Source organism: Benincasa hispida, chromosome 8 (assembly GCF_027475165.1).
Source record: "Benincasa hispida cultivar pf3 chromosome 8, pf3_genome.v1.1, whole genome shotgun sequence".
NCBI classification, from domain to species: Eukaryota; Viridiplantae; Streptophyta; class Magnoliopsida; order Cucurbitales; family Cucurbitaceae; genus Benincasa; species Benincasa hispida.
The window spans coordinates 4,312,272-4,331,625 of NC_143485.1; the positions used below are offsets into that span (position 1 = coordinate 4,312,272).

General features: G+C 33.1%; 2 long non-coding RNA genes and 1 other non-coding gene across 3 annotated transcripts; all 3 read left to right on the plus strand.

The window, feature by feature from the left end:
- Positions 1-1,167: 1,167 nt before the first annotated feature.
- On the plus strand, positions 1,168-1,248 carry TRNAL-AAG (transfer RNA leucine (anticodon AAG)). The gene has a single exon. It is a non-coding gene; the product is annotated as a tRNA-Leu (tRNA).
- A 759-nt stretch (positions 1,249-2,007) lies between these two features.
- LOC120083257 (uncharacterized) lies at positions 2,008-2,994 on the plus strand. The gene is made up of 2 exons (XR_005483391.2): positions 2,008-2,356; positions 2,446-2,994. It is a non-coding gene; the product is annotated as an uncharacterized LOC120083257 (long non-coding RNA).
- Positions 2,995-3,928: 934 nt separating this feature from the next.
- On the plus strand, positions 3,929-4,607 carry LOC150034306 (uncharacterized). Its single transcript, XR_016531019.1, has 3 exons — positions 3,929-4,070; positions 4,192-4,251; positions 4,396-4,607. It is a non-coding gene; the product is annotated as an uncharacterized LOC150034306 (long non-coding RNA).
- The last annotated feature ends 14,747 nt before the right edge of the window (positions 4,608-19,354 follow it).

Here is a 19,354-nt window from a genome sequence, read left to right on the forward strand (position 1 = left end):
TTGAGGTCTTTAGGTGACTCCAGTTGTTTTCCTTTGTCATTTTCTTGTACTTTTGTGGTTAATATTTTTTTGTGTCTTGACCTCAGGTTATGAAGTTTCTTTCTTCTTCTTGCAATATTTCAATATCTTAGCAGAAAAAAAGGAAAAAATACATTAAATTACGTTGTTCATTGCACCATCTTATTAGCGTGTAAGGTTTAAAATGTAACACTTATTAAGTTTACCATTTAAATTGATGAAGCCTACTTAAGTATAGTTCCATCGATGAAATTTAAAACTTAGATTGTTTCACTAAGTAAACATATTGATTATTTAAAAGATAAACAATAAAGCTTATAATCTTAATCCTTCAAACTTTTAGATTTGTATCTTATAAGTATATAAACATTCAACTTAGTATCTAAAAGATTCTTGAACATTTAATTTTGTGCCTAATAGGTCGCTGACATATTTGAAACATCTACTAACTAATGAATTTATTAGACATAAAATTAAGTTTGTGTCTAATAAGACCTTGAACTTTTAATTTTGTATAAAAGATTTGAAAAATTTAAAAAGTGTCAAATAGGTAAAACTTTAAGGATCTTTTAGACATTAATAACTTATTTGATATAAAATTGAAAGTTCAAATAACCTATTACAATTTTTTTAAAGTTCAAAGACAAATTAGAAACAAATCTAAAAGTTCGCAAACCAAACCTATAATATAACCGGAAGAAAAAGCAATCACAATCTATTCACATAAATTGTTTAATGGAATGTTTTGATTAATAAGATCTTAAGTTTTAATTTTGTGTCTAATAGATCTGTAAACTTTTATTTTTCTAAAAAAAAAAACCATTAAATAAATCAAAACCTCTTATACAAAATTCAAAAGTTCAAAGATCCACTCAATGCTTTTAAAGTTTGAAGATCTATTAGGAGAACAAGATAAGAATTTAAGAACTCATTAGTACACAACTTTGAAAGTTCATGAAACAAACTTAATAACCTTTTTACTTCTACCAAAGTGAGTTTGGCTCGGTGATATTGACATGTGCTTCATTTCTAGAGGATGGAGGTTCAATCCCCCTTCTCCCCAGTTGTTGTATTAAAAAAAAAATTTTTTTTTTAACTTCTATAATGCAGTAAAGTTGTATAGGTTTTTGTTATTTTGGGGACAACAAAGTTGAGATGGCCGAGTTGGTCTAAGGCGCCAGATTAAGGTTCTGGTCCGAAAGGGCGTGGGTTCAAATCCCACTCTCAACATTTTTTTAATATTTTTCCATTTAATAATTTTTGTGACTTCTTTTTTCCCTTTTTTAGTATTGTAATTGAAATATGAGGTTAGGGATCTGAGTCCCTTCATTTAGTAGTAGTTTCAATTTTCAAAACTTCATCCATAAAATAAAAGAGAAGAATTTTAAAATTAGGTGATGCGTGCCTCCAAAGTTTGTAATGTCTTTTTTCATTGACAATATTCTATGTCCAATTGTTTGATTTATAGATAACCATTTTAAATAAGCGTCTATCTTGTAAAGCTCGGAATGAAGATTCTAATGCATCTTGAATCGTTTCAATTGGAGTTCAAATGAGAGAGATATGGATAACGAAAGATTGAAAATAAAATCAAACGTGACATTAACACGTGATACCATGCTAATGTGGTGCTCAATGATAACTTTTGTTGACATCGCACCCAATGGTCAACGTTTTACTACCATAGTAGCTGGCGTAACAAAGAGTTGCACTACAAGAAAAACCACATTTCTTGACGTTTGCAATTTTAAATACTTGACGTTTTTATGAAAAAATGTCAAGAAATAAGTGATTTTAAAGAAAACAACATCAAGAATTGTTTTAAAAAAGCGGAGGTTGTGCATTTTTTCTGGCAAATATAATACTTGACGTTTTAAAAATGTCAAGTTTAATTAATGGTTACTTGAGGTTCTAAAAACGTCAAGAATACTAGAATATACAGGGCAGCGTTGCAACGCTGAAATGTAATGTTACAACGATACGAATTTTGACGGAAAAATGAAAAATGTGCACATCTCACGCAAATAGCTACTGAGATTGTTGCAACTCTGCAGGTATCTCTCCTTATCTTCATTTTCTGAGTGTTCAGAGCTCACTGTCCACCACTCAAATGGCTCTGACCATAACCAATGATGGTGCCACGAGAAACTACACCAATGGAGATAGAGATGGAGAAGAAAGAGATGGCTTGTAAAGCTTCAACTCCCATATCAATTTAGAGGCCTTCTTCCTCCACCTGATCTTCGCCCTAGGGCTAGTCCTAGCTTTCTGTATTGCTCGTTATATCTACTCCACCGATCTCATCTCTAATCCTTCTCGCACTCCCTTCTTGATTTTGGTACTTCTTCTCTCAATTCCCCTCTCCTTTCTCTTTTTTAAATATACTCCTTGCATTTTGAATCATCTTTCCTCTTTCTCCCTATTCAGGTCGTTGAATGTTCGATTGTGATTCTTCTATACAGTCGGTATCGTTCGGACCGACAGCATTGCTCGGTATACTTGACTCTTATAGATTATTTCATTTTAGTCTGTTTGTTCATAATAAAATGTATCGAGTGTTTTGAAACAAGATAACGGATTACTGATAACTCTTCAGGTCGTTGAATGTCCTTATTCTTTCTAACTTTACCTGATTATGATTTAAAGCTTGGGTCTGGAGGCTCCCAGTTAATGTTATTATTGTTGTTGTTTTCTTAAATCGATTGTTTTTACGTGGAAATAATTCGTGTTATTTGAAGAGAAGGGAAGGGAAGAGAAGTGAAATAAGCTTGTTTTCGAGCGGCATTGATGGAAGCTAAATCTTTTGATGCTTGTCTTTCATCGAAGCAAATTTATCCAAATTATAAAATATTTTGTTTCTCATTAGTGATCGCCCCCTCCCATCCCTGCTTAGATTATGACTTATCTTCTTCATGTTAGGTGGGTTTTATATGTACATGAAGATTATCAGAGAATATGCCTTTCAACCTTTAGAAATATTAACTTTCCATTGATATTAGAGAACTTATAAGCTATCACTTCCTAAAGAATGCAACAAAAATAGCAAAGAGAACTTTTCCAGGTTGCATTTATGCTGCTAAGAAAAAAAAAAGAAGACCTGTCTGAATAACAAGCTAGTGTAGATATTGAACAGGGACCGAGAGAATCTGTTCTTAATTTCTTTGCATCTATGGGATTCACCTGTCCCAAGAGAAAGAATGTTGCAGACTTCTTGCAAGAAGTAAGCAAGCAATGTAGAGTTTGAACAGAAAAGAGGCGTAAAGAGGCGTGGGCTTCTTAAGACCAGCTTTTCATTGCTAAAGTTGTTGATGAAACGAAACTGATTTATCTACATTTTAAAATTTGTTCAGGTAGTAAAGCAGTTCTCTATCATTTTTTGTTTTACCTTTATATATTTTACGCCTTATTTGGAGATTGAAATAAATCCACTTGTTAATGTTGTGTCTGTGATAGATATAACTTATGCGACCATTATCAAACCAGCAATTGAAGGATGCCATATTTTTCTGTAATGTTGTCCTCATCGTTTCTAATATGTAGTTACTATTGGTTACGATGATTACAATGAGTGTCTTTTTTCGGACAACAATGAATCATGACACAATTGATGACAGAGGACTTTATCTTGGGGCACTCTACTTTTCCACTGCTATCATCCTTTTTAATGGATTTACAGAGGTGTCAATGCTGGTGCCAAAACTTCCTGTAACTTACAAGCACAGGGATTTGCACTTGTAGAATGTCATAACTTTGTTTCTGATATGCTTATTCTGATAGAATTTCAATCTCAAAGTTCTTAATTGTTTCTGATTAGTATAGAATGTTTAATCTGTTTTTAGCTGATCTTGGTGGATGGACCCGGATTGTTGTGGAGAAACCTTTTCACAAGGACTTGGCATCTGCGGAGAAGTTAAGTTCCCAAATTGGAGAATTTTTTAAAGTTGTGTACTAATGCTTGTTTTTTCTTTTGCCCCTGCATTTTTTTCCTTGTAGATCGTGTTCAAGGAGGATTTTGGTACTGCGGGGCATGGTGGATATTTTGATAAATATGGGTATGATCTTTGTCCTTTGATTTACCCTACTAAGCATATGAAAACTTTATGTGTGAAGCTAAATCTCTAAATATTTTGATATTTTATGTTGTTGAATATATAAAAATTTGGGGCATGGAAGTGATTTAGGAAGGGCTGTTCAAGCTACTGGCTTTTTCAAACGACTGCTATTCAAGTATATGTATCTATCGTTTTTGTTATTCAATTTTATTATCTTTTTTTTTTCAAGTTTATATATAAAGTAAACACCTGCTTTTATATAGGAGCATTAGTTTCTTCCAAAATTTTAATGTACTTGCAATGGTATATTATTTCATTGATGTAGGTGCTTAAAGCGACGAGTTCAAGGTGGCCCACGTTATTCTTGTGGAGGAAGGGGCATAGTGAGTGAGATTTGGCTAGGATTACTTTATACAGGATTGATATATGTATAATCTTTTTAATTGTTCTTAGAGGAGATAGGGGTTGTTGATTGTACAATACTTTATGAGGTTGTAATATTGACAATGTTAAAGAAGTGAAATTTTTTTAAAGAAATATTGGTGGAAATTTGGTAGATATATAAGATTGAAAATGTGTTTATTGTTTATTTGATTCATGAATGTATGCCATATATATACCAAATCTATTCTAAAGAGATATTGGATGAATGTACGTCATATATATACCAAATGTGTGAATTCTAAAAAAAATCACAAGCAAATTTCTTGACATTTTTTCCTTGTCAAGATTATAGATATTCTTTGTTGGGATTGGTGTCCTAATTCTTCGAAAGTCTTACACATTGTTATGAATAAAATAACAGTTATTTTATTTGACATTTACTCATATCCAATAAACAAAACTCTATGGTTATTGTATGTAAACTTAAGCATGTATATGAGATATACAAGTAGATCATGCCTTAAGTGATAACCTAAATAGGTCTCTAGTATAAGAATTAAGGAGGAATACCTGATCCTGGTGACACTACCGAGACGGCCTGCTACTACGGATGGTAGATCCTGACCATTCATGTGGAGACAAGCGAGCGGGGGTGTCCTATACAAAGAGTTTGTATAAGATCAGACCACAAGATGACTAGTTTCTGTATATAACGTCGTTAATATTTGAGAATTACATCTCACCTAAACGACCATAGGTGACATAACCTCAATCCTGAGTGTTTTGGGAACTCCGCCTTTGAGGGTGATCCTTTGATTAGTATGGGTGAGAGTGACTAGATTACCAATTCAACATGCTTACCTTTTTGGGGACTTGTGGGAGCTGGGATCTCAGTTACACAAGATGAAATTCACTCCTTCGCCGAAGTAGTGGTAAGTAGATAGATTGCTCCCTTAAGGACTGATTCTGAGTCTTGAACATAGTGGCCACAGCTTCTTTCTGAAAGAGAGGACTCAGTCATAGTAGGACTATGACTTATGTTCATTAAAGAGATCAGTGGTACTTAAGAAGTTAGATGTAACTGGGCATAATGATTATTGGCCCAGCTGTAGTTACGAGCGATCTATGAAGGGTTATCGCATTATTGATTTGTTGATATGGACATATAATATATCTGCAGTAAGGAGAGTTCAGCTGTCGGTCTTTAGTGAAGTCCCTGGCAGTTAACGGATGGTGGATCCCATAATTAAAGAGTTTAGTCAGTTATTCATGTACCGTTGGAGCTTCGAGCTACAGGTCCAAAAGGTCTCCTTGGTAGCTCAATGGATTCAAGTTGAGAATCAGTTCTTGGTGTTGATTTGAAATGTTCAAATTGACAAGAGGTAATTCGATTATATATGATATGATCGATGTGATGTATGAGATACATCAAGTAGAGGATTAATGTAAATGAGATTTACATTAAGGACCATGAAATAGAAAAAGAACTATGGTTTATATGTTTCATGAGATGAAATATTAAAACTATAGGTTATAAATATAATATGGTAAGTTGGTTATCATATATATTTATAATAATAATAATAATTGTATAATTATATCTTTTTCTCTAATAATCAAATGAGTGGGAGGTTATTGGTGGTTTCATGGTAACTGTGAGATAACAGAAAAAATGTTTTCCTAAATTTAGTAGTTGTTGAGAAAGAGTTTCCATTCTTGGAAAGATCTCACGGAAAATGCTGTCAAGTGAATAGGATTCACTAAACGATAGCTGAAGAGAGACTAAACGATCGTGGAGTGACACTACACGATAGTTCACTTAGCTGGCCATTAGCGAAACACTCGCAGAGTTTTTGCTAAACAATCGCATAACATTTGTTAAACGATTGGGCATCGCCTATATGATAGACCTTTGTCATCTCCCACTTGTTCAATCATTTACACGATTATTCTTCCTCCGGTTTCGTCCTCTAATTAAGTTCACACAGAGCTCACACTTCTGGATTCTCACACCGAGAATACCAAGGTAGCCATTGTGGTGGTGTCGTACTCAACTTAACATAGTCGAGGTGTTGGAGGTTGTTCGTTGTGTTCGCGGTGTTTGTGTGGTGGTTGCTGATTGATCGTGCTGTGTTGCGGTGGCTGTGTACAAGCGTTCATGTGTTGTAGTCTTGGAGATTGTTCGAGCGTTCGTGATTGAGGGTGTTTGAAGATGAGTCTTCAAAGGTATGTATAATTCTACCCCTTGATCTTATGTAAAGCATGTTGTAATTTCGTTTTGTGCATAACCTGTATGTTTCCATTTCTTGATTGTAATTGTGTATGTTCAAATACAAATAAAATTTAGAACAATCATTCCACTGCTCATGGAAATCCTCATGTCCGATGTCCTTCAATTCTTGACATTTTTAACAGGTCAAGAACTCTCATATTCTTGACATTTCTAACATATTAAGTAGGATATTAAGTAAGATATATCTTGATGTTTTTTCATTGTCAAGTTAAAAAATTTTAAGACATTAATAGCCTATTTGATACAAAATTGAAAGTTCAAAGACCTATTACAATCTTTTTAAAGTTCAAAGACTAATTAGATAAAAATCTAAAAGTTCACCAACCAAATCTATAATATAACCTTAATAAAAAGCAATCAAAATCTATCCATATAAATTGTTTAATTTAATGTTTTTATTAATAAGATCTTAAGTTTTAATTGTGTAAACTTTTATTTTTCTAGAAAAGAATCATTAAATAAATCAAAACCTATTATACAAAATTCAAATGTTCAAAGAACCACTCGATGCTTTTAAAGTTTGAAGGTCTATTAGGAAAAAAAGATAATTTAAGAACTCATTAGTACACAACATTGAAAGTTCATGAAACAAACTTCATAACCTTTTTACTTCTGCCAAAGTGAGCTTGCTTGGTGAGATTAGTATGTGCTTCGTTTCTAGAGGACGGAGGTTCAATTCCCCTACCCCGCAGTTGTTGTATTAAAAAAAATTTTAATAATTTTTTTATTTTTATATTGCAGTAAACATATATAGGTTACTGTTTTGAGGGAACAATAAAGTTGAGATGGCCGAGTTGGTCTAAGGCGCCAGATTAAGGTTCTGGTCCGAAAGGGCGTGGGTTCAAATCCCATTCCCTTCATATTAGTAGTTTCAATTTTCAAAACTTCATCCATAAAATAAAAGAGAGAATTTTAAAAATATGTGATGCCTTCCTCCAAAGTTTGTAATATGTTTTTTCATTGACATTATTTTATGTCCAATTATTTGATTTATAGATAACAATTTTAAATAAGTGTCTATCTTGTAAAGTTCGGAATGAAGATTCTAATGCATCTTGAATCATTTCAATATGAGAGAGATATGAATAATGAAAGATTGAAAATAATATCAAATGTGACATTAACACGTGACACCATGCTAATGTGGTACTCAATAATAACATTTGTTGACATCACACCCAATGGTCGACATTTTACTACCATAGTAGCTGACATGACAAAGAGGTGGCTGGTGACTAAAAATACATATGAGTTAATTTATTTGATTCAAAAAATTGTTAAGAAAATCATGGTCAGATGTAACTGCACACTGTCAACAAGTAATAGAGTATTATAAAAAAAAAATCAAGTAATAAAGTAGGGAGTACTCCAAATATCATTTCACAATAGATTTTGTGAAATCCAAATTTTTAAAAGAAATATGATTTGAGTTGAGAGTGAAGATAACCCATAAAAATAATTGGATGTTGGTATAAATAATTAGAATGTAAAAAATAATGATAAAACAGAAGATTCAGTCAAGTTTCAACCCTAAAGATTAATTAATCAATGAATGTGATCGCATTGTAACCACACTACACTTTCTATTATGAACTAGATTCAATTTCTATTTAGTCTTGGTTTCAAGATCCCTTATATGCATAAGAAATTAGTTTTGTATGTCTATGACTAACTAAAACTTGGATTAATATGTAGGAGTTTAGTTCTACATGGTATGCCTTATGTCTAAAGTCATATTGCATCTTAGGTCTAGGACCCTAGTCCCATATTTCTTAGATATTGTTTTAACCTTCTCAATACTAAAACTCTACTTGCACGTTAACTCAATAGTCAATTTAAATTAACAAGATAAATTATAAAATTAACAAAGAAAGTAATAACATATTCACAATTGGACTGTTTTTAAATATAGAAAAATAAACAAAAATATTTACAAGATATAGCAAAATTTTAAAACTATCGATGATAGATGCTGATAGACACTGATAGACTTCTATCAGTTAGAACTATCAATGATAGATGCTGATAGACACTGATAGACTTCTATTAGTTAAAACTATCAATGATAGACACTGATAGACTTTTATCAATGGTGTCACTGATAGAAGTCTATTACACCACTGATAGAAGTCTATCAGTGTCTATCAGTGTCTATCAGTGTCTATCATTGATAGTTCTAAAATTTTGCTATATTTTGTAAATATTTTCAACAGTTTTACCATTTGAAATAATTTTCCTTCACAATTCTATAGAGTTTGTTCATCTTTTAGATGCTCTCATTCTTGAAGTGGTTAATCAATTAAATTTACTGGTCCATTAAATGAAGTGGAGAAAATGGAAATTGTTATAATTAGTTAATAAAATTTTGATTGTGATTTAATTAGATTATAATTGATAATTTTTAATCACAATTTTTATAATGGTGATGCGTAGAAATTTGAAGAAAGAACTCACATCATTTCAACTTTGAGGTGAAATAACGTGAGAATTCTATGAAAACAATTTAAATGGCATTAAAAAGTTCTTTAAAAATGAAAGTTTTAGATCGAAAATAAAATTAAAAATCGAGAAAATTTGAAAAAGAAAAAATAACACAAAAAATCCTCTCTTTTGTCGAAAATGAGATTTATGTGTAAAATTATAAAATTGTGTGTAATCAAAAGTATAAAATTGAAAATTTTGAATCGAATTTGAAAAAATCAATTTTTTTTTTTTTTTTAAATGTCAAAATTTCTTGAAACAGCGTCTTTTAAACTTCTGGTAATTCCAGAAAATGGCGTCCAAAAATTTAGGTACAAGATAATATTTCTTTTCAAAAACAATGTATTTTGGGACTATGATCTTGTTTATGATGTAAGCAAGTAAAAATTTATATGTGATATTACTTGTATACTTCTCTGTCGGGAAAATTAAAAGGATATTGTCTTTTTAGAAACTATTTAGGAAAATATTGTTGTTTGCAAACTATTTGTAAAAATATGTTTGTTTTTAATAAGTCGAGGGGAAAATTCGACCTAGGTAGGTCGAATTTTGAACCCTCGACCTTCCTTTCACTTGTACGTCGAACTTTGAACCCTCGACCTTGTCCTTCCTAATATTATTATTGAGTCTGTTTAATTATCATTCCGGACACCTTCCTCTATCAAAAGATAGTATTTCTAAATTTTCATAAAGTCCCCCTGGAATTCCTTCCAAAGCTTGTTGAATAATTTTTACGGATTCTGTCATCTCAGCAAGTCTGACTAAATAACGAGCTAATGAATCTCCTTCTTTTTGTCACTGAACTTCCCAATCAAATTCGAGAGTGAGATTATGAGAGTGAGCGAGATTATGAGAGCGAGATTTTGAGAGAGTGACATTTTGAGAGGGCGAGAGTTTGAGAGAGTGAGATTTTGAGCGAGAGCGAGAGCGTGAGCATGAGCATGAGCGAGTGCGAGAACGTGCGAGAGCGAAATAACGAGATTTTGATAGAGAGCAAGAATACCGTACAAATTTCCCTTTTCTTTTTCCTTTTTAATTATTACACATTCCACATTCTTCTTTCTATTTTTTTTTTTTTAATTTTTCATTTTATAAAAACAATTTCTAAAAATATTTTATTATTTTATTTAAACTCTAAAAAGAATAAATTAAAAAAAAATAATAACTCATAAAAATAAAAAAAATGTAAATTAAATATCGCATTTATATAAAAATAATAACAAAATCAATGGTCCCACAAGGCGGATGTCATCGATTTCGAGCTGGTTGTCGTTGTCGACTTCGAACTTGAGGTTGCTCGGGTTCTTCTTGATGTTGCTATGGTACCTCTGTAGGCGCTTCATAATATAAATATTCATTATGCTCTCCACGATCCTGACCATGTCCATGCACATATGAAGACAAAGGACCAGCCTCTGAGTCATAATGTCCTGAACCAAATGCTGGCATTATCGTCATCGAACTAACATAATTAGTTTGACTCTGCGTCTGCATCATAGGGGACAACTCTTCCACATTATGTGCAACCTCATCAAACTCATCCTCTTCCCGAACAGGTCCTCTACGTCTAGGAGCTGGTAGAGGAACAATAGGTATATTGTACATATAATAAATTTCCTCCATATAGCTTTGGTTGTCACTACATATAGCAAGAACCTGGTTTGGATCATTCACAACCTCACGGAGTCACTGTTATTCGATCTCTGTGAATTATAAAACAATTAGACAATATTTAAAATAAATTTAAATTAAAAAAATAGATAGTATTCATTCATTTACCAGATGACCCACAGCTGCTCCTAGACGAGTGACGTAGCACCTTGTGATATTATTATACCAATGAATATATTCTGAAGTGACATCTATGTCAAACTGTTCAAGAGAAAACCCCACTGCAATAAACCTTGCACGATAGTGCCATCACACTACCAAATGTGCAACTTTTTCGGACCAATCTCCAATCCTTAAGTCAATATCATGCAGTACGGGTTCAGTATTATAAGGCGATGAGACATCCTACTGAAAACCGAATTGTCTCGTCACCCTATCAGGAAGATGCCACTCACCAATGTGAAAACATATGAGAGGACTCATCGTCCGCCATATGTTTTGACCATTCGTACAAAAATTAGGCAAAGTATGCACAATAAATTTGTACGGCTCCCAAATAACTTGAAACACAAAATATTATATTAGAGAATATTAAAGACAAATACAATAAAAATATGAATAAAATAATCAATTAGGTTTATTGTAATGTACTTGTTCAGGTTGAAGCAGATCAAACATGTATCTATACTGGTTGACTACATGTGTGGCTATCCTAGTCACACAAATTTTGTCACTCCACCTAAATTTTAAATTGATAATTTAGAATTTAAATTAACTAGATCACTGTTATAAAAATTAAATTGAATTAAAACAACATACCGAGAACTTTAGGCTCGTCCAACTAACTGAGCATCATTAACATGATGTAGCTGTGGAGCCATTGTTGGAAATCGCTCCCAAGCCCATATTTGCAAAAGTATGAGAGGCCCAGCTATCTCTCAAACCTCAGGTTTTGTTGCTTTACATAGTTGTCTATACAACCATGCCAAGCATGCTCCACCCCATGAATACCACCCCACATCATGGAGGTTAGTTAACAGTGGCAAGAACATCAAGTGAACAAAATGACTTGATTTATCTGAAAACAAACTTCCACTCATCATTTGTAGTATATATGCTCGTGCATATCTTATGAAGGTTTCCTCATTTTCATCATCTGTGAGCTCACAAAATTGTGTTCTTAACCATATCAAACTTAATCTTGATCCTTAAATCTTGTCGACAGGTGGGATCGCACCAAGGTACAATCGACAAACTTCTAACCAGTCATCGTACATCACTCCGGTGACGGCTCACCGTCAACAGGTAACCCCAACAACACTTCTATGTCTTGTAGAGTGATAGTGCACTCTCCAACAGACATATGGAATGTATGCATCTCGGGTCTCCATCTCTCGACCAAGGCTGTGATCAGATGCCAGTCCAACTGAATAAATCCTGCCTCTCGACGTTTGCAAGATATTTCTCCAGTAGTACGATCTCGCCATACAACATATGATCGATATGTCGTAAGCAGAAACGATGGTGACATTTTGGTCCCGTCCAACCATTTGCTGGGTTGTTCACTGCTACAATTATACCAGCATGTCGATCTGAAATTAAATACACCTATTCGTGTGTTACATTTTCTCTCAGGTGTTTCATACTTAGTGATCTCGAACAAGCCATCATACCGAGCAGTACTGTTCATGTAACAAGTGGCAAGCATTCGGTATTCCATGCTCGCATTTTATGGTCGTTTGCTCACATTTTAACATGAACTACGAAGATTTTATTGAGGACTACTACAAATTGTCAACGTATGCTGAATGTGACTCTCCTCAATTTCAACCTGTACCGCATGAAGATTACTGGATCACGCACCCTAATATGTCTATCTTATATCCTGATCCATCGTTGTTGAGAAGACCTGGTAGACCAAAAAGTTCACGTTATCACAACGAGATGGATTGGACAGAACCAGCCACTTGACAACGATGTGGATTTTGTAACCAGTTAGGACACAATTGAAGGAAGTGTCCTTCGTTACTAAGACGGGCTCTAGATAATTAGGGATTGAATAATAAATAATTTTTTTATTATATATTCATTTTATTGTATATTTAATTTTTTTTATTATAATTTATTGTATATTCAATTTTTTTTATAATAATAATTTTTTTTATAATCAATAAAGTTTTAAATTATAATAATCTAATATATTCAATTTATAGTATAATAATCTAATATATTCAATTTATTCAATTTATTGTCTAATGATTATTCAATTATAGTATAATAATCTAATATATTCAATTTGTTGTCTAATGATTATTCAATTATAGTATAATAATCTAATATATTCAATTTATTGTCTAATGATTATTCAATTATAGTATAATAATCTAATATATTCAATTATAGTCTAATGATTATTCAATTATAGTATGATTATTAGCTCTTTTTTCTCCTTTTTTTATATATATATATTTCTATGTAAAGTTCAAATAAAGTGAAGACTCTCGCTCTCTCCTAAGATCTCGCTCTCTCACTCTCACTCTCTCCTAAGATCTCGTTCTCTAGTATCGTTCTCTCCTAAGATCTCACTCTCTCACTCTCGCTCTCGCTCTCTCCTAAGATCTCGCTCTCTCACTCTCGCTCTCTCTATTATTGTTGTTATTTTTCCATTAATGATTACTAGCTTTCATTTCTTTTTGAACAATCACAAAAACTTTTTTGATTATGGATCTACTACCAGAAACTCAATGCATAATCTTAACATTGAATGTGTATTCCTGAATAATCTCATTTTTCAATTATTTAACCATTTCATTTTACCAAGTTCAATGTTAGTCAGATTAGTCATCTCACTCTCTCCTACATTCCCGTTTTGAATCTCGCTCTCTCTAACATTCTTTCTTTGAATCTCGCTCTCTCTTAAAATCTCGTTCAATATCTCGCTCTCTCCTACTATCTCGCTTTGAATCTCGCTCTCTCCTTAATCTGCTTCAGCCCACTTATCTCCTTAATCACTTTGAAGTTTCGACATGTGTGTAACCTTCGACAACCTAATATACAAAATTTTGTTCCAAGGCATAACTTGTATCCATGCACTTCATATTCGCCTGGAGTTCGCTCCCAGAAGTATAGCCATCTCCACCCCCTCACATCAATCCCACAAGCCTCCGTCTAATTCGAAATGATAACAAAATACATAGGTTGTTAGAAGCAGCTCGAGTACACAGATACATATAGTATACCATCTCATTACTTTATTTCCTCTATGAGGAAAAAAAGAAAAGTAATAAACCTGCAATCTCGAGGGTGGATGTGTATCGAAACTTCAACCTTCGACAATCTAAGCGAGATTCGCGAGATTTCCCTTGTCGAGGGTTGAAGTTTCGGCCTATGTATTGTTTCCAAGTTCGTCGAGTTCTCAACGTATTCGACCTCTAGCCTCAAATTCCCAAAACAACAATATTTCTCTAATAAGTTTCAAAACAACAATATTTCTCTAATAAACTTTGAAAACAACAATATTAATATTAAAGGTCCCTTCTTTGTCATTCAATACAATCAATTTAATTTCCACCAACTCTTTTACCAACTCCACCTACTTTTTACATTTTTTTTTGAAAGATATTGTAACTAAAGTGTAGGGTGGGAGAATTGAAGCTTAAACCATGAGGTTGATAATATGAACATTATGCCAGTTAAGCTATGCTCTTGTTGACTACTTTTTACCTTTTTTTCTTTCCAACATTTTGCCAATATTTAATTTCTACACTTTATCTAATTAAGTCCTCACCAATATTTAATTTCCATAATATTCTACCAATATTTAATTGCCAACATTTTACCAAAAACACAGCTTGGTTTTTTGGGATAGGCAGAACCTTCGGTAGAGGTGGAATTGGAATGTCATCGAAATTTTTTGTAGGAGACTTTCTTTCTTGGTCCTTCTATAAATATTTTTAAATTTGATATAATTTATAGGGAAGAGAATAAAGGTTTTCATAATTTAGTAGTTTAGGGTGTTCTTTTCTTCCTCTATCTTATCTCTCATTCTCAAGAGTAGGGGTATGCAAAAACCGATCAAAACCAATGAACCGGACCGAGCTGAATCGATCGATTTTGTCCCACTTTTCTTGAAAAAGTTGATTCCCGATTCAGGAATTGAGAAAAACGGATGGTTCGGTTAATTCTTCACAAACCTTGAAAACCGATAAAAACCGAATCGATATATATATATATATATAAAAGTTTAAATAAATTATATGCTAACAGAAGCCCTTTTTTTTAAACAAAGACCCAGAATAGTGATTATTTACTATTATTATAAATAATGATTATATTATAAGTTTTGAAAACTCTAAAACCCTAAATTAAAGAAGATGCCATCTCCTCTTCCTCCCCTCCCCTTGTTTGCCTCCTAAATTAAAGCCAATTTCTTATTCTCCTATCATTGTTCGCTTCCCTTGCCTGCACTGTTAGGTTCTTTTCTTTCCATTTATTTCTTTCACATTTGAATATTTTTTTATTGGGTAAGATTGGAAAAGGGGTTTCAAATTTTTTTCTTCTGTATTGTTCAATGATTTTTCTATATATTTGGTATTAATCAGTTTAAGGGTTAATCAATTAAATTTATTGGTCCATTAAATGAAGTAGGTACCCTATAATGCTTTTTTTGCTACATTTACTTGATTTGAGTAGTTTAGGAATTCTTGCAAGTGTCTAGATTCTCAGTTATAAGAATTTTCATAATAGCTAAAAGAGTCAATCTAGAGCATGATACTCGATTTCAATCCGTTTTATATTATAATTTGACTAATGTGTTTGTTGTATCATCAGGGTTATGTGCTATCATTTGGCGAGACCATTCCGAAAGAAAAAGTTTCAAATTTAATGTATTCTTAGTCTATAGAGTTTGAAAGATGTTATTTTGAGCCAAAAAAGACAATCGAGATTCAAGATCACGACAAACACAATGAAATTAAGAATAACATGCATGTAAGCGTTGAACTCAGATAGTTAGATTTTTTGTTGTATAAGTTTAAATGGATCACGATCTAAGTTTGTTTCAAGTCTTATTTTTTATTACACACCAGTTTCATTCATGTGTTTTATGTGCCCCATTCCTCTTCTTCTTATCATTGAATAGTCATGTATGGTTTCAGCATTGGCTTTACAAAGTAATGTTTCAACCTAAACTAGTATGGAGGACCCTTTATAAAAATTCTTCATAAGAATGAGGATTGTTGGAAACGGCAAGACCTTCAGATGATGAAGAGGACAGAAGCAAATGGTCAGGTCACGGTGGTCGAGTAAAGAACAAAACCTACGAACGGTCAAGTCAGGATAGAAGCTTGTTATAGGCTGAGTCGCGGAGCTCGCAATCTTTAAGACGTTTCGCAGCTCTGCCCAAGTGCGCAAGAATACTGCCACGTCGTCCCTAGGATAAAACAACCGAAAAAAGAAAACTCGACCAGAAATGCACCGCTACCGACCGGAATACACACCCTTTCTGACTGGCTGCTTGGGAAACGGAAAGTGGAAGAGAAAGTAGGAGAGGAGAGCTTTCGATTGAAGAATGGAAGGAAGTGAAAAATGATGTGTGTTCTGAACTGCTGAAGGTCACGCCTTTTATAGACCTTCAACGTGGAGCTGCCGCGTGAGAGAAAGGTGGGCAGCCACAGAACTTGTGAGGGTGGGCTGGAAAAAGCGGCCGGAAGACACACGCACGCAGAGGACCAAGTTTTTTCGGTTTTAATTATTAAAAGAAAAATAATAATATTTTTATTAAAGAAAAATAATCACACACACGCCCCTCGCCACGTCTATCACTAAGTAAACATATTGGTTATTTAGAAGATAAACAATAAAGCTTATAATATGATAAAAAGAAAATGGTTTAATGATTATAAATTTAGTCCTTCAAACTTTTAGATTTGTGTCTCATAAGTCTATAAACTTTCAACTTAGTGTCTAAAAGATTCTTGAACATTCAATTTTTTACCTAATAGGTCGCGGACATATTTGAAACATTTTATAACTTAAGAATTTATTAGACATAAAATTAAGTTTGTGTCTAATAAGAGCTTGAACTTTTAATTTTGTATAAAAGATTTTCGAAATTTTAAAAATATCAAATAGGAAAAACCTTAAGGATTTTTTAGACATTAATAACCTATTTGATACAAAAATGAAAGTTCAAAGACCTATTACAATTTTTTAAAGTTCAAAGACCTATTACAATTTTTTAAAGTTCAAAGACTAATTAGACAAAAATCTAAAAGTTTACCGACCAAACCTATGATATCACCTTAAGAAAAAGCAAACACAATCTATCCACATAAATTTTTTAATTCAATATTTTGATTAATAAGATTTAAGGTTTTAATTTTGTGTCTAATAGATGTGTAAACTTTTATTTTTCTAAAAAAAATCATTAAATAAATCAAAATCTATTATACAAAATTCAAAAGTTCAAAGATCCACTCAATGCTTTGAAGGTCTATTAGGGAAAAAAAAATAAGAATTTAAGAACTCAATAGTACACAACTTTGAAAGTTCATGAAACAAACTTAATCACTTTTTTCCTTCTGCCAAAGTGAACTTGGCTCGGTGATATTGGTATGTGCTTCGTTTCTAGAGGACGGAGGTTCAATCTCCCTACCGCAGTTGTTGTATTAAAAAAATAAAAATATATTTTTTTACTTCTATATTGCAGTAAACATGTATAGGTCAGTTTTTAATTTGAGAAACAACAAAGTTGACATGGCTGAGTTGGTCTAAGGTGCTAGATTAAGGATCTGGTTCGAAAGGGTGTTGGTTTAAATCCCACCCAAAACAATTTTGTATTTTTGTTGAAAAATGAGGTTAAGGATTTGAGCCCCTTCATATAGTAGTAATTTCAATTTTCAAAACTCTATCCATAAAAGAGAGAGAATTTTAAAAATAGGTGATGCATGCTTCCAAAGTTAATCAAGTAATAAAGTAGAGAGTACTCCAAACATCCTTTCCCAATAGATTGTGAAATCCAAATTTTTAAAAGAAATATGATTTGAGTTGAGAGTGAAGATAACCAATAAAAATAAGTGGAGGTTGGTATATGTAATTGGAATGTAAAAGATAGTGATAAAAATTCAGTCAAGTTTCAACCCTAAAGATAAATTGATCAAAGAATGTGATCTCATTGTAACCACACTACACTTTTGTTCTGAACTAGATTCAATTTCTATGAAAAATTTCACAAAATGACTTTATTGGAGGAGAAATTTCGGATCAATCATGAATTGCCACGTCATTTACTAAATTAATGACGAAATTCCAAAATTATCAAATTTGGAATCAATCAAGAGTTGACATGTGTTCCAAATTGAAATTGAAGATAAATTCTGATGATGTCACGTGTTTTCGTCACAAGTGTTGGATTGAGTAAAATTAATTTCGTCCAATTTGATATTAGAATTTGGGCTTTGGTCTAGTTACGCCCGAAAATGGGCTTAATTTGGACCTAAACGTCGGGCCGAAATGCCAAAGTAGGCCCAAATCCAATTAATTGAACCCATAGGCCAGGCCCAAATATAATTAATTGGGCCAAAGGCCAAGCCCAAGTCCAACTAAGCCCAAACCTATGAACCAACTAGACCCAAGCCCATGAAGCCTATCAAAGAGCCCTATAAATTGAGGAACTCATCTCATTTCAAGGGGTCAACAATTCTATATTCAAAGAACGCAGAGAGAATGCATTGTTGGAGTGTATCAGCAAGCAATGGAAGTAGCAAGGATCAATAAGCATTCTAATTCATTAATTTTGGCAGAAACTAAAGCATGCTCTTGCAGAAACAAGTGGTTTCAAGCCATACCTTTGTAGAACTTCTTCAAATCTCGATTTTGAGCTACAAACCTCTCCAAATATTGTTGTAGACCACCTTAAGATCTTCTCTACTATTCTCTTGGAGCTTTAGATTGAGTTGTGGGACTCAAAATAAGCTTGAATGAAGGGAACTTGGAGAAAAACTCACAGCAATAATCCACTTGAAGAACTCCTTCTTCACCACGAATTTTCAGCAAAAATTCTATCAATTGCATTGCCTCAATTTCACTTCAATCTTCTCGAACTTCTCTCGACATCACAATTCGCCAGGAAAGGATGGAAAATGCATCGGGAGAGCCTCTCCTGATAAATAATGGATCGTTGGGCGTTTGGTCGGAAAAAACCCGTCGGGAGAGGAACTTCTGAAGCATGAAAATAAGGCGTCGGGAGATAGTCGAAGAACTCTCGATGCCCTATACATGCGTTGGGAGTGCTTCGACTAACTCCTGATGCATTATTCAATGTGTCGGGTGTTCTCGAACTCCCGACGATTTGTTTCATGCATCGGGAGTTACAGGAATTCCCAACGCAGTAAAATATGCGTGGGGAGTTCCTTCATTAGTTGAAAATTGTCTTTTAAATATTTTTAATTTATAGTTTGTAATTTTTTTAAATTTGATATGAATAACCTGTAAAACATAATTAACCAACTTAAAC